This window comes from Saccopteryx bilineata, chromosome 5 (assembly GCF_036850765.1).
Source record: "Saccopteryx bilineata isolate mSacBil1 chromosome 5, mSacBil1_pri_phased_curated, whole genome shotgun sequence".
Lineage (NCBI taxonomy): Eukaryota > Metazoa > Chordata > Mammalia > Chiroptera > Emballonuridae > Saccopteryx > Saccopteryx bilineata.
In genome coordinates, this window is record NC_089494.1 from 131273890 (window position 1) to 131293671 (window position 19782).

Consider the following 19782-nt stretch of genomic DNA (forward strand, 5'->3'; position numbering starts at 1 on the left):
TATTAAAAAAATAATACATCATGATCAAGTGGGATTCATCCCAGAATCTCAAGGATGGTTCAACATACGCAAAACGGTTAATGTAATACACCATATCAACAAAACAAAGAACAAAAACCACATGATCTTATCAATAGATGCAGAAAAGGCTTTTGATAAAATACAACACAATTTTATGTTTAAGACTCTCAACAAAATGGGTATAGAAGGAAAATATCTCAACATGATAAAGGCCATATATGATAAACCATCAGCCAACATCCTATTAAACGGCATAAAACTGAGGACTTTCTATCTTAAATCAGGAACAAGACAGGGTTGTCCACTCTCTCCACTCTTATTTAAATTGGTGCTAGAAGTTCTGGCCAGAGCAATCAGACAAGACAAAGAAATAAAAGGCATCCATATCGGAAAAGAAGAAGTAAAGCTATCACTTTTTGCTGATGATATGATCCTATACATCGAAAACCCGAAGGACTCCACAAAAAGATTATTAGAAACAATAAACCAATACAGTAAGGTCGCAGGATACAAGATTAACATACAAAAGTCCATAGCCTTTCTATATGCCAACAATGAAATATTAGAAAACGAACTCAAAAAAATAATCCCCTTCACGATTGCAACAAAAAAAATAAAATACCTAGGAATAAACATAACAAAGAACGTAAAGGACCTATATAATGAAAATTACAAAGCATTGTTAAGGGAAATCGAAAAAGATACAATGAGATGGAAAAATATTCCTTGTTCCTGGATAGGAAGAATAAATATAATCAAAATGGCCATATTACCCAAAGCAATATACAAATTTAATGCAATTCCCATCAAAATCCCTATGAGATTTTTTAAAGAAATGGAACAAAAAATCATCAGATTTATATGGAACTATAAAAAACCCCGAATAGCCAAAACAATCCTAAGGAAAAAGAATGAAGCTGGGGGCATTACAATACCTGACTTTAAACTATATTATAGGGCCACGATAATCAAAACAGCATGGTATTGGCAAAAAAATAGACACTCAGACCAATGGAACAGAATAGAAAGCCCAGAAATAAAACCACATATATATGGTCAAATAATCTTTGATAAAGGGGCCAACAACACACAATGGAGAAAAGAAAGCCTCTTCAACAAATGGTGTTGGGAAAACTGGAAAGCCACATGCAAAAGAATGAAACTCGACTACAGCCTGTCCCCGTGTACTAAAATTAATTCAAAATGGATCAAAGACCTAAATATAAGACCTGAAACAATAAAGTACATAGAAGAAGACATAGGTACTAAAATCATGGACCTGGGTTTTAAAGAACATTTTATGAACTTGACTCCAATGGCAAGAGAAGTGAAGGCAAAGATAAATGAATGGGACTACATCAGAATTAAAAGTTTTTGCTCAGCAAGAGAAACTGATATCAAAATAAACAGACAGCCAACTATATGGGAACTGATATTTTCAAACGACAGCTCAGATAAGGGCCTAATATCCAAAATTTACAAAGAACTCATAAAACTCAACAACAAACAAACAAACAATCCAATAAAAAAATGGGAAGAGGACATGAACAGACACTTCTCCCAGGAAGAGATACAAATGGCCAACAGATATATGAAAAGATGCTCAGCTTCATTAGTTATTAGAGAAATGCAAATCAAAACTACAATGAGATACCACCTCACTCCTGTTAGATTAGCTATTATCAACAAGACGGGTAAGAGCAAATGTTGGAGAGGCTGTGGAGAAAAAGGAACCCTCATTCACTGTTGGTGGGACTGTAAAGTAGTACAACCATTATGGAGGAAAGTATGGTGGTTCCTCAAAAAACTGCAAATAGAACTACCTTATGACCCAGCAATCCCTCTACTGGGTATATACCCCAAAACCTCAGAAACATTGATACGTGAAGACACATGTAGCCCCATGTTCATTGCAGCACTGTTCACAGTGGCCAAGACATGGAAACAACCAAAAAGCCCTTCAATAGAAGACTGGATAAAGAAGATGTGGCACATATACACTATGGAATACTACTCAGCCATAAGAAATGATGACATCAGATCATTTACAGCAAAATGGTGGGATCTTGATAACATTATAAGGAGTGAAATAAGCAAATCAGAAAAAAACAAGAAATACATGATTCCATACATTGGTGGAACATAAAAATGAGACTAAGAGACATGGACAAGAGTGTGGTGGTTACCAAGGGTGGGGGGGGAGGGAGGACATGGGAGGGAGGGAGGGAGAGAGTTAGGGGGGGGGGGAGGGGCACAGAGAACTAGATAGAGGGTGACGGAGGACAATCTGACTTTGGGCGAGGGGTGTGCAACATAATTTGATGACAAAATAACCTAGACATGTTTTCTTTGAATATATGTACCCTGATTTATTAATGTCATCCCATTACCATTAATAAAAATTTATTTAAAAAAATAAATAAATAAAAAAATAAAAAAAAAGAAAAAAAAAAAAAGAAAATGGGACCCCTAGCTCTCAGTCTTTAAGTGCCTCCATATACCAAAAAAAAAACCAATGTCAGACAAAATTTAAATTACAGGCACAAAGTAGTAAGTCAAGTAGCCTTTTGAAATTGAGCCAAAGCACAAAATATTGGAATAAATATCTGAAGTAGAAATAACATGTATATTATGACCCCAGCCTACTGACAAAAATTACATTGACCATTGTCCTATAAGAACTCTGCTTCTGAAGGTCAAGGTTGTGAGTGAGAATGGTGTCTCACCCATTATATTAACATATTCAGACACTTACTGCCATCTCAGGCTGGCTTATGAAGAAATGGAAACAGGTCATATTTTAGTTCTTTATCTTCATTGTTGCACTGTTTATACAACAAACACCTTGGGTGCTCTTCCCTATTCATGTTGCTTAGTGACAAAGGCACATGTTGCTTAGTGACAAAGGCCTTCTCTTCTTTGCAGTAAAATATATTTTTTAAAAAAGGTAATAATCAACTAGTCAAACTTTCTCAAAGTCTCAGGAAATAAGAAACCACAAACAAAACCAAACAATTTATGGTCTTCCTAAGAATATTATGAACTTCTCTTCTGGTAGATCTTTTGTAGGAGAGCAGGGCTCGGGAGTGTTGCACACTGTATATTCTTCTTTGGATGAATATAGTAATGGTGCAAACAAGCTCTAGTGGCCGGAGCCTGCGTGCCTGCCCAGCCTCAGTCATCCTGGAGAGGGTGAGCAGAGGGCAAGCTGAACTTCCTCTCAGGAGAGAGTTCTGCATTCTAAATTAGCAGAGCAGGGAATCCAGCCAGCAGGAGTGCCACAAGGTCACAGGTAGTCAGGACCATGAATCAGGATCAGGAAACAAATGCTGAGATAGTCCACCCGGGAAGAAATGAGCTCATTGTCACCCTGGGTTGCCCTCTGTGAAAGCGAACTTGAAACTTCTGCACCGGGTCTGTTCCCAGCTAGGTGTTAAGAATAATAATCATGCTTCCTGGCAAGGAGGGAGAAATGACACTTACTCATAATGACAAAGGGCTCTGCCAGGAGAGACTCACAGTCTTTCCGAATCATTATTTTGTAGAGGAGCCAACAGTTACCCTGGCCTAAGCAGTCCCAGAGCCTAACACAGCAAAACTGTAATTTTAGCCATGGGTCCCGCCTCCTGGCCACACACATACAGACTCTCATCAGATCTTACAGCCTGAAACAGCCAGGAGCAATCAGCTGAGCCTCCACCCACCCTTCTGATGCTCTGGAAATGTAAAGAAGTCAATGACAGTCCGGGTCTGTTGGCTCAGTGGTAGAGCATCAGCCTGACATGTGGCTTTCCTGGGTTCGATTCCTGGTCAGGGCACACAGGAGAAGCACCCATCTGCTTCTCCACCCCTCTCTCTCCTCCTTCTCTTTCTCTCTCTCTCCCTCTCCTCCCCCACAGCCATGGTTTGATGGGTTCAACCACATCAGACCCAGGAACTAAGGATGGCTCTGTGGAGCCTCCGTCTCGGGTGCTAAAAATAGCTCGGTTGCAAGCAAGGCCGCAAATGAGCAGAACATCAGACCCAGATGGATGTTGCCGGATGGATCCTAGTTGAGATGATGCAGGAATCTGTCTCTCTATCTCCTCTCCTTTCACTTGGAAAGAAAGGAAAAAAAATACAAGTTAATGACCAAATGTCTTTCTACAATAGAAAGTAAAAGACTTAAAATTTTGAGAACACACGTTTTCCAAATGTTTTACTTATTTATCTCAGGTTACGGTATTTCATGTCAGGAAACTGAGACTTTTTTTAAAGATTTTATTTATTCATTTTAGAGAGGGGAGAGAGAGAAAGAAAGAGAAAGAGAGAGAGAAGGAGGGAGGAGCCAGAAATACCAACTCCCATATGTGCCTTGACCAGGCAAGCCCAGGGTTTTGAACCGGCAACCTCAGTATTTCCAGGTTGACACTTTATCCACTGTGCCACCACTGGTCAGGTGAGATTTTTTTTTTAATGGCTAATAGAACAGTTAAATTAGCAAGAACAGGTTTCTCTTTTTGTTAAAAGACACTGATTTGTGTTCTCACTCCTCTGAGCAAGCTAGGCAGTGGGCAGCCAGAGGTGGGCAGTTTCCACGGTTCCCCAGCTATTTTCTGAGGGTGCAAATTGTGTAATTTTGGTTAACAGTAATATAGGTGGATTGTAGTGTCTGTAACCTGGCTCTCTTTAGGCCTAGGAGTGAATGAGGATGGGTAACTCTGCCTATTTAAATTCAAAGCCAAATCTCTTTCAGCATCACAAGTCCCACTTATAGGACTTATTAAAAATCCAGTCAGAATCTCCCTCCTAGCTGCCTTGTACTGCCTTAGCTAGAATTCTCCACCCTGCCTCTAGCAAATCACTGTGGCTCACCGGTTTATGCTACATGCACAGCAAATCGCATGCCATGTAAACTGTACAAATTGGAAAGCACATTAAAAACACACACTGTGTTCCTTCATAATTGACATATTGTGGATGGGGTGGTCCCTTATATGGAAACCCCACTTAGACGTTCCATATTAAAGTCTCGGGGATAAAGGTGGTATGCAAAAGTAATCTTCAAGGAATACATCTCAATTTGGAATCTTTCAGGCATGCTGCAATCTCCCTGCTTGTGCAGACACGGGGCTGTTTTGCTATTTGAGCCATCTTATCACTAGATACATTCCCCCTTTCTTTCCTGCTTCAAAGAGCCCCAAACCCCTCTTCTACCCTGATCTATTCGTAAGGCCTAGAGACTATTAACCTAACAGCATCACATTTGAAATGCATCTGTAATGTGTGAAGGAAGCATCCCAGAGATATAAATTTTCTAAATAAAAGTGTCAAGTTCCTCGTGAAATACAATGTATTTATTTTTCTTTTGTCTATCTGCAGTACTGTGTGTCTCCACTGCTGAAAATCTTCTGAGGAATACCAAGATTCACAGTTTATTGTTTTGTTTTGTTTTTCCTAGCAGAAAACATTAGCCTAATATCTCCACTTAAAATGATTTAAGTTCCGGGCAGATGTCCTAAGCAGGCATGGGGAAGGTTCAGAGGCTCTCAGCATATTAGCTGTAGTCATGCCCTGGGATAAGGAGACCCTCTGAATGCCTAAAGCAGATTATTTAAAAGAAAGAAGGGAAGTAGATCAGCACCAGAATAATAATTTTGAAAACACTCTCCATGCATTTCTAATGCCACAAAATCTTGATTTAAAGAATGGCTTCTTATTTCATGGATGCAGCTAAGGTTGCCAAAGGTCATACCGTGTCTCTAAAACACCATCATGCAATAAAGGCTTACTAAGATGCACATTGGCCTTAAGGGGCACGTTAATGCCAGCTCCCAGACTGTGTTCCAAAGAGGCTTCACTATTGACTCCACTTTACCAGTGGCCCAGTGCCTGGGGCCTCCATCTACATGCTAGAGATAATATATATATATATGCCCACCCATGTTTTTCAAGTTGTCAGAGGATGGCTCTACTTTGTTATCTACTTTGACTATTGAAAGAAGCCAAGCATACCTACAAACTGTGTTTGTCATCAAATAAATCTTGTGGTACTTTGGGGTGCCTGCTTTATTGTTGCACATCGTGGTAATTAAGAATAAAACTGGCGAGTTTTTGCAAATGAGTTTAATTAGTATGGCTTTTATACAGTTCTATCAGTAAGAATTAGGTTTGGCTGCTCCTGACAGAGCATCTAAAATAACCGAGGCATAAAAACGATTGACGTTTATTTCTCTCACACGTGAAAGGATTCTGGCTGGGAAATAGAAGTTCCCCTGCAGACACCACACCAGAGTTCCCTGCAGGGGTGAGATGGTAGCTTTAAAGCAGCAGTTCTCAACCTGTGGGTCGCGACCCTGAAGGGGGTCGAATGACCAAAACACAGGGGTCGCCTAAAGCCATCGGAAAATATATATTTCCGATGGCTTTAGCCGCTGAGAAGCCGGGCTACCATCTGCAGCAGCGCTATTCAGCTTGAACACACGCCGTTATGGACATGCGTTCCAAACTGAATGCCTGCGGTAATGCGCAGATGTGATTGCATCATCCGTCTGGGGCCTAAGGGGCGGGGGACACTCCACAGTCCATAGCAGCCGGCTGCTCATCCACAGCAGCACATTACATGTGTCCAGCACTTGCTGACATCATCAAACGCCGGAGGACAGAAGCCTAGGAGGCGGAGAGGCAAGAGGCGGAGAGCCAAGAGAGCCTGCGAGACAGCCTGCTGGTGTAAAAAAGGTTAATAATGTAAAAACAGTACACACACCATACACACAATACTGTGTAAGTGTAAGGTGCTTTGTGTGTAATCATTACACAGTACACAAAGCAGCTTACACTTACACAAAGCACCATACACCTACACAGTGTGAACTACTTCAGTCTTATAAGAGACCACTATAAGGTGTAGTTCACACTGTTCCCCAATGTATAATTATCTCCCATATCTCCCACTATTTTTCCATATTCTGAATGAGGAAACTGCTGAAATCTGCGATTTCCAGCACTGAATCCGCCTCCTATTGATTTCATTGGGAGGGCAGCGGATTTTGTGGAAGAGAGCTCCTGAGAATCTCGGGTTACCACACAATCTGTCGCAGCCTCCTTAGATTTCAATAAGAGGCGGAGAAATGACAGTTTCCGACACATTTCTTCCTCTCCTATTCAAGTCAATGGGAGGCCGCAGCAGATTCTGCTCAAATATAGAGCATGTTGCTTAATTTTTTTTACGCTAGAACTTTTCCTAGAGCAGAAAAATTCCAAAGGTGGAATCCGCCACCCCCAATAGACTAAAAGAGGCCTCACACTACGGAATCTACTGTGCAGATTCTGCAGTGTAAAAGATCTGCCTCCTATAGAAGTCTATTGGGGGTGGCGGATTCCACCTTTGGAATTTTTCTGCTCTAGGAAAAGTCCTAGCGTGGAAAAAATTAAGCAACATGCTCTATATTTGAGCAGAACCTGTTGCGGCCTCCCATTGACTTGAATAGGAGAGGAAGAAATGTGTCGGAACTGCATTTCTGCCGTACAGGGGATCTATCTCTCTTCTGCGGAATCCACGGGTCTTCCACTGAAGTAAATGAGATGTGGATTCCACCGCAGAAACCGCTGCTTTATAGTGTGAGAGAGCCCTGAAAGATACCATGCTGTGCAGAAACTGCAGTGTATCCTATGACGTAGTTTACACTGTTTTATATAGAAAACTTGCCACTAATCTGGAAAAAACAGATCCATTAGTTAAACAGCTATTTACGGAATGGTAGCCCCAATACACTAGGTAAGGAGGTCCATTAGTAATAAATATTTCTCAATATATAATTAAATATTGTTTTTGTGATTAATCACTATGTTTAAATTTGTAGCAATGAGAATACATAATGCATATCAGGTATTTACATTCCGAATCATAATTGTAGCAAAATTACAGTTATGAAGTAGCCACCAAAATTATTTTTTGGTTTGGGGTCACCGCAACATGAGGAACTGTATTGCGGGGTCACGGCATTAGAAAGGTTGAGAACCACTGCTTTAAAGCCTCTGGGGTCGAGGCCTGTCGTTTAGACAGACCCAGGGTGGGACTCACTGTGTAGGGCAACCAACCCTCCTGTTTCTACGTTGAGAGTTTCTACTTCCTGGGAAAACCCCCGAGAGGGACAGTTTATCACAGGTCACCTAGTGCCTCGCCACAGCGAAGGGAAGAAGAAAGGGTGTCTTCATTGGAGTTGCACAAGCCCTTTGAGGAGTAGCCACCTGATCTGCCCTGGGCCAGATCTGGTGACAGCTGTTGTCAACCCACTCAGGCTCTGCATCAAGTCCTGCCTCTTATATCTCCTCTCCCTCATGCAACAGATTCCTGTCAAACACTCAGTGTAAGTCAGGCAACGTCATGGCCTCCTCCCGCTGCACCCTATTGCTATTGCATCTCCAAGGACAGGATATGCCCGATGTGAGGCACAATTTTCTTCTACTTGTTCTTCCATGGAAGTTGGGAATTCACTGAAGAAGAGAAAAAGGTCATGGAAACTCTGCCTAAACAACAGAAAGCAAAACCCCAAAGCCTCAACTGCCATTATTTCTGAAAAAAATATTGCAGATGACTATGAAATGATTTAGAAAGTTTCACAACACATTGTTAAGTGAAGAAGAATGAGTTTTCAGAATAATACTAAAAGTTTGGTGTTTGTCTATGAAGCTAGATGTATGATATTTATTTACTTATGTATTTAATGCATGGTTAGAAAAGAAGGCTGGAAACATATACATCAAAATGCTCCCTCTTGGCAAATAATCAGCAGACAACAGCTGGGCAAGAGGTTCAGCTGTGACCTTGAATGCAGTGGAAAGTCTGGGCTGTTACTCTGGATTAGACATGCTAATTGCTGACTAGGAGTCTCTTCATTACCTGGAGGTGATCATAAAAGTCATGGTTAATAGACTAATTAGCATCACAGAAGAGAGGAGCCACGAGAGACAGAAAATAAAATTGCTTATAAGTACAACCTGTCATTCTTCAGCATGATGGTTGCAAAGGAACAAAGATGTTGGGCCACCACTTTTCCCTTGGATGAGGACCAGGACTTGCTTTTGTTGTCTTAGAACTGCAGCTGAAACCCAAAGCTGGAAATAGCAATACTAAGTATCCCTATGTCCTAAAGAGAACTGGCCCCAGCAGCAGCCAGATGTTTCTCCAGGGCTATTTGTCCCTGCTATCATTGACCCAATGCTGCCTGCATTCTGTATTTTCACACTTACTAGTCAGTCCTGGGAGCTGCTGACTTAGACGATGAAATGTTTTCTCCTTTTTCCCTGCTGGCAGGTAAAGGGCAAGGTGTTTGTTTTCTACTGCTCTGTAACAAATCACCACTGACTCAGTGGCTAAAAACACCGACATTCATTAGCTCCCAGTCCTGTAGGTCAGGAGCCCAGGCACAGTGTGGGCACTGAGTTATCTTCTGAGCTCAACTAGTCATGGCAGAATTCGGTTCCTTGTAGCGATAGGACTGGGGCCCCTGTTTCTTTGCTGCCTGTCAGCTGGGAGTTCTTCTGAGAGGTCACTGAGATTCCCTGCCATGTGGACCCCTTGCCTTCAAAACGAGCAACAGAGCTCCAATGTCCAACCCCTCTCACGCTTCGAGTCTCCTTCCAGGGAAGCCCAGGCCCCTTTAAGCACTCTCATGATTAGATCAGTCCCAGCCCAATTCTCTCCCTTAAAGTTAACTGTGCCATATGACTCAATCTAATCATGGGTGTAAAACATATTATACTCACAATTTCAAAAGCAATGTACATAGCAGGGGCAGGATCTTGGGGCTGCCTAGTATAGGTGCTCCTCTGAGCACCAGGCACAGGTGTGCTGCGAAAGGCTCATTTGTGAATGATAAGAGTGACTGCCCGACGAGTTACTGGGTGGGCATTCTTTAGTTGAACAGCCTCTGATGTGTCAGACTTGCTGATCTACCTTTAACACCTTTCACGAGGGACAGTAGGATAGGCAGGGGAGCAGCAATAGCAAGGGTCACATCCAGCATTTGGCACAGCCAGGATGTCCATAAACACAGCAGAATGCACTTGGTTTAAGCAGGCTACCCAGGACATCGAGGAGTCCTGCTTGCTGTGGGTGGCCAGAAGGTATAGGAGCTGGCGGTGTAACCAGAAGACATCAACCCACATCAAGTGACTATACCTGAGGAAGAAGCATGTCATATTCCAAGCACCCCCGAACACCCTCCAGAGTCAGCTTGCTGGCGCCTCCACACTGGAGCTATCAGCAGCCAGGAGGGAACTCCAACAGCAACAGCTGAATAAAGGTGTTGTCCTTTATTCTCTAATCATGCCTCCCCCTTCATTCCAACCACGCTGAGGCTGGAAACAGAAGAGAAAAGAAACAGAAAGTGGACCACTTCCCTCTTCTCTCCAGACCCTGGGTGCCTGGATAGCTCTTAGGATGCCTCAGTCATGATATAAACCCTCTATCTAATCATATACCACATTTTAATGTGAACTGGACTGTATGTTTGGATGCCCGATGATAACTGAGAAGCTACGGAATCCAGTATGAAGAGAAGAAAATGGCGATTCAACAAAGCATGTTGTTCGGTCACATTTGGAGAAAAATAAAGCCACTTTATGTGTGTTCCTCAGCAAATTTGTACCACTTAATAAGCCAGTTAAACTCACCAACATGAATTTTCAGCCTCCAGGAGCAAGTACGTTTGGCTCCAGCTGTCATACTTCCAAAATGGGAAGAAATTCAGAGCATGACCTCACCACCAGAGCCCCGACACTGACAGTGTTAAACTGGGAGCCTCATGACTGTGTGCAAGAGTGTATATGTCTGTGTGCATGTGCGTGTGCAAGTATGCTCACACCTGAGAGTGTGTGCACATGAGTCTAACTCACACAGGTGCATGCTACACAAGAGTGATGGTGTGTGTTTGGGACAATGGCACAAAAAGGGAGGAAACAGAATAAAAGGAGGTCGTGCAAGGCGAGGCCTCGCTGACAAAGTATACGTAGGAATTTAACCTCAGGGAGGCGAGTAGAGTACAAACTTTGCTGCAATTCAGATTCTCCTTTAGGAATGAAGTAGTAATTACGAGAGAAGGCCACCCAGCATGATGAGCTGTCATTGGGGTTTCCAGAGCTGCTCATTGTGTCCTCCCCCACGCCATTTGTCTCTCTGTTAGCTTCATAATTTTTCACAGCTTTTGTGTAACATAAGCACAGATGCACAGAACTGATCTCTGCCAGCCCGTCCTACTTCCAAGGAAACGGGTGATTAGGAAGAGACAAGACCAGGGTCACCCCTGCAAATCAGGTCGCTCTGTCTCTCCCTTCCTTGCAAACAGCCATGAGTGAGAAGCTCAGGGACCTTTGAGAGGAGGAGAAGGTAAAAATTCAACAAAGCCTATTGGAAGGTTGTGTTTGGAGAAAAAATAAAACCAAAGTAAAATAAAAATCTTTCTCTCTGACTTCTGAAGGAATATGTTTCTTGACTATTTCCCCGGCCTTTTAAGAAAAGGAAGGCCAAAAAAGTAGATATTCATTTTAGGTGAAACATGCACAAATCATTGTGCAACAGCTTTTTTTTTTTTTTTACATTTATTTATCGATTTTTAGCTAGAGAGGAAGGGAGGGAGAGGGGGAGACAGGAATATCATCTCCTCCTGTGTGTGCCCTGACTGGGGATCAAACCAGCACCCTCTGCTCTCCAGGAGAATGCTAACTGAGCCATCCAGCCAGGGTTGCAACAACATTTGATTCCGTACATAGAGTGGCTTCTTCTTCTGTCAGCTTATGTCTCCCTGAAAGCATTTTACAATCACTTCTTGTTCTCTCATCTCCCAACTGCATGACCTAAACACCATTCCTGAGAAGCAGCTATTGGCAGAATACTGTACAGTTCATTAAGTTCACAAGAATTGTGACTGCTGGCTGCACCAGTCCTTACAAGAATTCACAGGCACTCCCATTCCAGTTTGCTGGGTAATGGAGGATACAATTTTTCCCAGTGTGTCCCTTTTTCCAGAAGCAGAAACAATCAGTGTCACAGATTGAAACTGTGAAGGGTTCTCGGCCACCATTCATGCCAGTCCTCTCATGGGATGCATGAGGAAACTGATCCCTGGCGAAGTTAGGTGGCTTGTTAACTAGTTCTCCAGGAGCAGAGCTGCAAGTGGCTCTGAGCAATCCTGGTGGCCCACCCACAACCTGCCTGCTCTGAGCCACCTCCACGGTGTTGGTCTTCTTGACACTGCAAGGCAGCAGCACATTTGCCCTAACGTTGGCCCTGAAACACTTCCATCTTCTTAAGCAAAATGACCCCTAGATTTTGTTCATTGGATATGTCATCTAAAGCTATGATTTCTTTTTTTTTAATACTGAGTTTATTTCACATGTATATTTCTGTCTTCCCACCATTTCCATCTGTCTGACCACCACTACTACTATGTCCTATCATAACATTCCATACATACTTAACACCAAGCAAAGGGTGGAGTTCCATCTTTAAAAATTAAACAGGCATTTTGGACAACACATTCTTGGCAATGGAACCTGGACAACATTTATCAGACATGGTAGGGAAAGTTCTCACTCTACAGTATAAAAAGAACAGCCAGATATCAACTGTTACAGAAATGAAATAAGACGGAAAATTTTAACAAACTGTTTAAACTATTTTCTTAAAGAGACTTCCTCCACTACCAGAGATCTTGAATAGCCTCCTGGTCAGACATTCGGAAGCAATTCTTCACGTAATTGATGAACTTGGCTTCCACATTAGGAAGAGAACCACCTTTTTCTATACTTGCTTGCATTTTTGCTTTAATGTCTTCTCCAGAACTAGGTCCTTTCAGTGTTTTAGGAGTTCTTTCCTGTTTTTTGAAGGATTCCTGACCTTTTGATCTTGGTGTTGGTTTTGAGTCTTTTCCATTCTGGTTTGATTTTTGTGCATTTTTGGCTGGAGTATCTCGTATTGATTTCTTTACTGGAGTTTTTTCTTCAGCTTCTTCGTCCTCAGAATCATCATCATTGTCATCGTCATCATCATCCTCATCTTCAGCAGCTAGTTTTACTCTTTTCTGCGGGACCTTGCTGCCGCTTTCAGGGGCAGGTCGCTTCCCAGATATGCTTAGGAGTTTCACGTCCTCCTTGTCTTCATCTTCTGACTCTGCATCTTCTTCCACAGCTACTAAGTGCTGTCCACTAATATGCACAGGCCCTAAACCACACTTCAACCGTAAGACCACAGGTGGTGTTATTTCAAAGCTACCAAGGAAACCATTGGCTGTACAGACATTTTCAAAGTTGTCAGTGTTACTTTAATTGGACTGCCTTCATAATTCATTGCCTCTGCTTCAACAATGTGCAATTCATCCTTTGCATGAGCCCCTAAACTGACCGTTCGTAAGGATAATTGGTGCTCATTTTTATCATTATCCACCTTGAAGTGATAATCTTTGTCAGCCTTTAGTTCACAACCGAAAAGGTAGTTCTGGGGCCTCAGAGGGCTCATGTCCATGTCCATCGAATCTTCCATGGTGTGGTAGCACACACTTAGGTGGCAGAGAAGGCTAACGGAGAGGAATGATTGCCTGTTCCTCAGAACAGACATGCAGGACGGAATCACACCAGGGCTAAAGCTATGATTTCTTAAACTTCAGCCATGTGCCAAGGGCTGTGCTGCTTATGCATGTAACTCATTGAAAGAGATGTCATTTCCCTCGAAACTGCACATTTGGGGTATTAATGAATGGCATATAAAAAGAAGTTGGAACATCAGTAAAAGAAATCTACTTTCTCCCTTGCTCTAGCTGTGGAGACCAGCCTGGTCCACAGTGAACCAGCAGTTTACAAAAGAGATCAAGGGCTTAAAGAAATGTTCTCAGCTACTGAGTTTGGTGGCTGGCAAGTGAATTTGGTGCAGGTGTGTAAACAGGTGTGCTGGGGCGTGTGTTACAAAAAGCTAAGTCAGAATGAAGGTAAGGTAAGACAGGTGATAGGGAGAGAAGCCAGGCTCCCAAAAGACACTGGGGGAGACCAGGAACCAAGATGACAAGGGGCCACACATCCCACTCTACCTCCCCAATTCATCGTGGAGAAGTTAAAGTCACACACTGGGCAGTTGGTGAAAAGACTGTCTTGCTCTTACCATCACACATGCCCACTGAAAACTGTATGTCTTTCCCTGTTTCTTTGGCAAAATAACTCAGTCTTCCCTGCAAAAAGCTCAAAGCTCATCTTCTCTTGCAGTAAATGAGGTGGTTTTTCTAGTGTCTGACTTGCATGAGTAAGTGTGATGAGTCTTGGGAAAAGTACTAGTTGATAATGTCCTCATCCTGACCCAGGTTGGCCCTTACCCTAGAAGTGAGGAGGAGTGAGCACACGGAGAAACCTGGGTCATCCCAGAGGAGGCGGGGGGACAGCAGCCCCACAGAGCTGGGTGACCTGCACTCTCCGTGAGATTTCCTATTCTGTGTATTTAAGGGGAAAAAAGCAAAAACAACTAAGACTAGGGAATGTCAATAGTGCCAAATAGCATCAAACTGAAGCAGAGGGACCCCTTCCAGGAAGAGTTTGAGTGAGTCTGAGACATTCAGGTCTTCTAATTAAACACATAGTTTAAAAGACATGAAAAAAATGGGATAAAAAAGACGTGGAAGGGACTTGGCAGAGAATTTCTGAAGTATAAAATTAGTAAGATTCAATCCTAGTGTCAAATGAACCTTCTGAACTCCAAAATCCAAAATGAGTGCTTTTATACGTGTTCTCAATTGAGTGAAATCAAACTCAGGAACAGAGAAAGGCCAGGCTCATTGGACAGAGGGCAGTGTGGCCAATATGTGAGGATCAGGGGAAGGCAAGTGTTGGGCTGACGCTGTCATCATTTAAAATTGTGATACTGAAGGCAACAAAATGGCGATGGAGTAGGCGGACGTACCAACTTCCAACTCCCAGAACCAAAGTGGATTACAACTTAATTTTAAGAACCATCATCTAGAAAAACCAACTTTGAACTAAACTAAGAGGACTCTGAAGAAGCCACATTGAGACTGGTAGGAAAAGCAGAATCACAGAGAGGGCTGCCCAGCTCCCCAGAGTGAACAGCAGCCCAGAGAGACACGTGTGGTGGGAAGAGAGTTTAATGGAGAGGGAAGGGTCCTGAGCAACAGGAACAAAGCCCCAGCCTGCAGCCCCAGAACCTAGAAGAGGTGTACAGACAGTATTTAGCTGCGAAACAAGTCAGGATACTGTTTGTGAGAGACAGATTTCTCAGACCTAAGATTCTTCTTAAAGGGACTGCACAGAAAAAACTCTTTCACAACCACCCACCCGGGGCTCCGGGGGACAGGAAAGAGGAGAGGACTGGAGCTGTGGGAAGAGAGTGTAATCTAGGAGGCACAGGGAGAAATACTTTGAGGAACAGCCACCCTAAATCCTGGGCTGAGTCACTCCCCAAATCTGAAGAGAATATTTCCCCTGGAACCAGCAAAGAGAAGCAGGACACCAGCCAAACAAGGTCTCCCATGGTACTTAGAGCAGAGTTGCTTAGAAGGAGGGAGCTTTCAGGACCACAGTATGGAGTGTTAGGATCTAACCTGCAGCAACCCCACCCATACTGCTGAGGGCTTGCTGGAGGGCAGGATGCAGTGAGACCCTGAAACGTGGTTCCTTCAGCAGAGGTGGAAGCCGGGCTGGCCACACCTGAGGCCCAGCATGAGTTCAGTCTAGCCCGGAGGGGAGAGGGTACACACAAAAGTGGTCTGACCCTGCTGAAGCGCGCCTGAAACCCCACCTGCGGGGGAAGGGCAGGAGCCTGGAAATGGGCAGAGATGTGCTGCTGAGCAAGGGTACGGGCACGCAGCCTTGCCTGACCTGTGGAGCAAAGGCTTGCAGCCCTATACCCAAGCTGGCTCCACTCGTGGGGGTGGAGTAAAAGCCCAGAAAAAGGTGGAGATCCGCAGCTGAGCAAAGGTGCTCACCCCTACCCTTGGTGCTAAGGCTTGTGGCCTGTGTGCAGCAGCAACCCCATTCGCAGGGGCCAGGTGAAAGCCGAGACCAGCTTAGGCTTGTAGAGCTGGGCACGTGAACACAGCCCCTCTTGTGGAGGAGAGGCGGAAACCACAGCTAAAGCCACAGCAGGCCAGCGCTGGCAATGCCCATACCCGAACGCTCTAGGCAGCGGCAGAGGAGGTGGCGGGCCTGCAGACAGACCACACCTAGGGAACACAGAGGGCACACCCATTGGACTCAGTGGCCAAACCTTTCTTATACGCAGACAAAATGGGCAGGTAGAGAAATGCAACCCAATGAATCAAGAGAAATCCCCAGAGAAGAACCTGAGTGAGTCAGATATAACCAAATTACTGGATGCAGAGTATAAAATAATGATTGTTAGGATGTTCAAAGAGCTTAGAAAAACAATAGATGGTCATTACAAACACCTAAATAAAGAGATAGCAAATATAAAAAAGGACATTGATATAATAAAAAAGAATCAGTCAGAAATGACAAATACAATATCAGAACTGAAGGCCACAATGGAAGGAATTAAGAGCAGGATGGCTGAAACTGAGGATCAAATCAGCAAGTTAGAGGATAAGATAAATAAAAGCATGGAAGCAAAGCACAAAAAAGAAAAGAGACTGAAAAAGTCTGAGGAAACTCTAAGAGAGCTCTGTGACTAAATAAAGAGAAATAATATTCACATCATAGGGGTTCCTGAAGAAGAGAAAGAACAAGAAATTGAAACTTTGTTCAATCAAATCATAGCTGAAAACTTTCTTAAATTGAGGCAGGAAAAAGTCTCACATGTTCAAGAAGCACAGAGAACTCCATTAAAGAGAAACCCAAAGAAATCTACACCAAGACACATCATAATTAAAATACCAAAGCTAAATGATAAAGAGAAAATATTAAAGGCTGCTAGAGAAAAAAAAGCTATCGCCTACAAAGGAGCCCCCATAAGGATGACATCCAACTTCTCAACAGAAACACTTGAGGCCAGAAGAGAATGGCAAGAAATATTCAAAGTGATACAGAACAAGAACCTACAACCAAGAGTACTTTATCCAGCAAGGTTATCATTTAAAATTGAAGGAGAAATAAAGAGCTTCCCAGACAAAAATTAATAAATAAATAAATAAATCAAGAAATAAATCAAGAAATTCACTACAACCAAACCAATGCTGCAAGAAATGCTAAGGGGCCTGTTGTAAACAGATCAAATGGGGAAAAGAATATAGCAAAAGAGGAATACAGCTTTAAAGAATAAAATGGCAATAAACAACTACATATCAATAATAACCTTAAATGCGAATGGATTAAATGATCCAGTCAAAAGACATAGGGTAGCTGCGTGGATAAGAAAACAGGACCCATACATATGCTGTCTACAAGAGACACACTTTAAAACAAAAGATGCACATAGACTGAAGGTAAAAGCATGGAAAAAAATTTCATACAAATTGAAATGAAAAAAAAGAAGGGGTAGCAATACTTATATCAGACAAAATGGACTTTAAAACAAAGGCTATAGTAAGAGATAAAGAAGGACACTACATAATGATAAAGGGAGCAATCCAACAGGAAGATATAACCATTATAAATATCTATGCACCTAATATAAGAGCACCTAAATATATAAAACAGACTTTGATGGATATAAAGGGTGAGATCAACAGCAATACTATAATAGTAGGGGATTTCAATACCTCACTAACATCACTAGATAAATCCTGAAGAAATAAAATAAACGAAGAAACAGCAGACTTAAAGGACACACTAATGCCACATGATTTAATAAATATCTTTAGAACCTTTCACCCAAAAGCAGCAGAATATACATTCTTTTCAAGTGCTCATGGTACATTCTCTAGGATAGACCACATGTTAGGGCACAAATTTAAGAAGATCAAAATCATATCAAGCATTTTCTCTGATCACAATGGCATGAAACTAGAAATCAACCACAACAGAAAAACTGAAAAATACTCAAACACTTGGAAACTAGCGTGTTATTAAATAACAAATGGGTTAACAATGAGATCAAAGAAGAATTTTTAAAAATTCCTAGAAACGAATAATAATAAGCATACATCAACTCAAAATTTATGGGACATAGCAAAAGCAGTCCTGAGAGGGAAGTTCATAGAATTACAGGCATACCTTAGAAGCTAGAAAAAGCACAAACAACTTGATCCTGCATCTAAAAGACTTGTAAAAGAACAGCAAGTAAAGCCCAGGGGTAGTAGAAGGAAGGAAATAATAAAGATCAGAGCAGAAATAAATGACATAGAGGCTAAACAAACAATACAGAGGATCAATGAAACTAGGAGCTGGTTCTTTGAAAAGGCAAACAAGATCAATGAACTTTTAACTAGACTCACCAAGAGAAAAAAAGAGAGGACTCAAATAAATAACATTAGAAATGAGAGTGGAGAAATAACAACTGACACAACAGAAATACAAAATATTGTAAGAAAATACTATGAAGAACTATATGTCAAAAAACTAGACAACCTAGATGAAATGGACAAATTCCTTGAAACACACAATCTTCCAAAAATCAATCTGGAAGAATCAGAAAACCTAAACAGACTGATTACACCAAATGAGATTGAAACAGTTATCAAAAAACTCCCAACAAAAAAAAGTCCTGGGCCTGATGGCTTCACAAGTGAATTCTACCAAATATTTAAAGAAGAACTAACTCCTATTCTTCTCAAGCTATTTCAAAAAATTCAAGAGGAAGGAAGACTCCCAAGCTCCTTTTATGAGGTGAGCATAATTCTGATTCCAAAACCAGGCAAAGACAACACAAAGAAAGAAAATTATAAGCCAGTATCCTTGATGAATATAGATGCTAAAATCCTCAACAAAATATTAGCAAACTGGATCAAGCAATATATGAAAAAAAAATTTACATTATTATCAAGTGGGATTTATTCTTGGGAGGCAAGGCTGGTACAATATTCGCAAATCAATCAATGTGATTCATCACATAAACAAAAGGAAGGAGGAAAACCACATGATAATTTCAATAGATGCAGAAAAAGCATTTGATAAAATCCAGCACCCATTTATGATCAAAAGTCTCATCAAAGTGGGGATACAGGAAACATATCTCAACATGATAAAAGCCATCTATGACAAACCCACAGCCAGCATCATACTCAATGGGCAAAAATTAAAAGCAATCCCCTTAAGATCAGGAACAAGACAGAGGTGCCCTCTTTCACCACTCTTATTTAACATAGTTCTGGAAGTCCTAGCCACAGCAATCAGACAAGAAGAAGAAATAAAAGGCATCCAAATTGGAAAAGAAGAAGTAAAACTATCATTATTTGCAGATGATATGATATTGTATATAAAAAAAAACCCTAAAGTCTGGGTCAAAAAACTACTGGACCTGTCCCTGGCCGGTTGGCTCAGCGGTAGAGCGTCGGCCTGGCATGCGGGGGACCTGGGTTTGATTCCCGGCCAGGGCACATAGGAGAAGCGCCCATTTGCTTCTCCACCCCCCCTCCTTCCTCTCTGTCTCTCTCTTCCCCTCCTGCAGCCAAGGTTCCATTGGAGCAAAGATGGCCCGGGCGCTGGGGATGGCTCCTTGGCCTCTGCCCCAGACGCTAGAGTGGCTCTGGTCACGGCAGAGCGACGCCCCAGAGGGGCAGAGCATCGCACCCTGGTGGGCAGAGCGTCGCCCCTGGTGGGCATGCTGGGTGGATCCCAGTCGGGTGCATGCAGGAGTCTGTCTGACTGTCTCTCCCCATTTCTAGCTTC

General features: G+C 42.4%; 1 pseudogene; it reads right to left on the bottom strand.

Moving 5' to 3' along the window:
• Nucleotides 1-12415: 12415 nt before the first annotated feature.
• LOC136337880 (nucleophosmin pseudogene) lies at nt 12416-13607 on the bottom strand (annotated as a pseudogene).
• Nucleotides 13608-19782: the final 6175 nt, after the last annotated feature.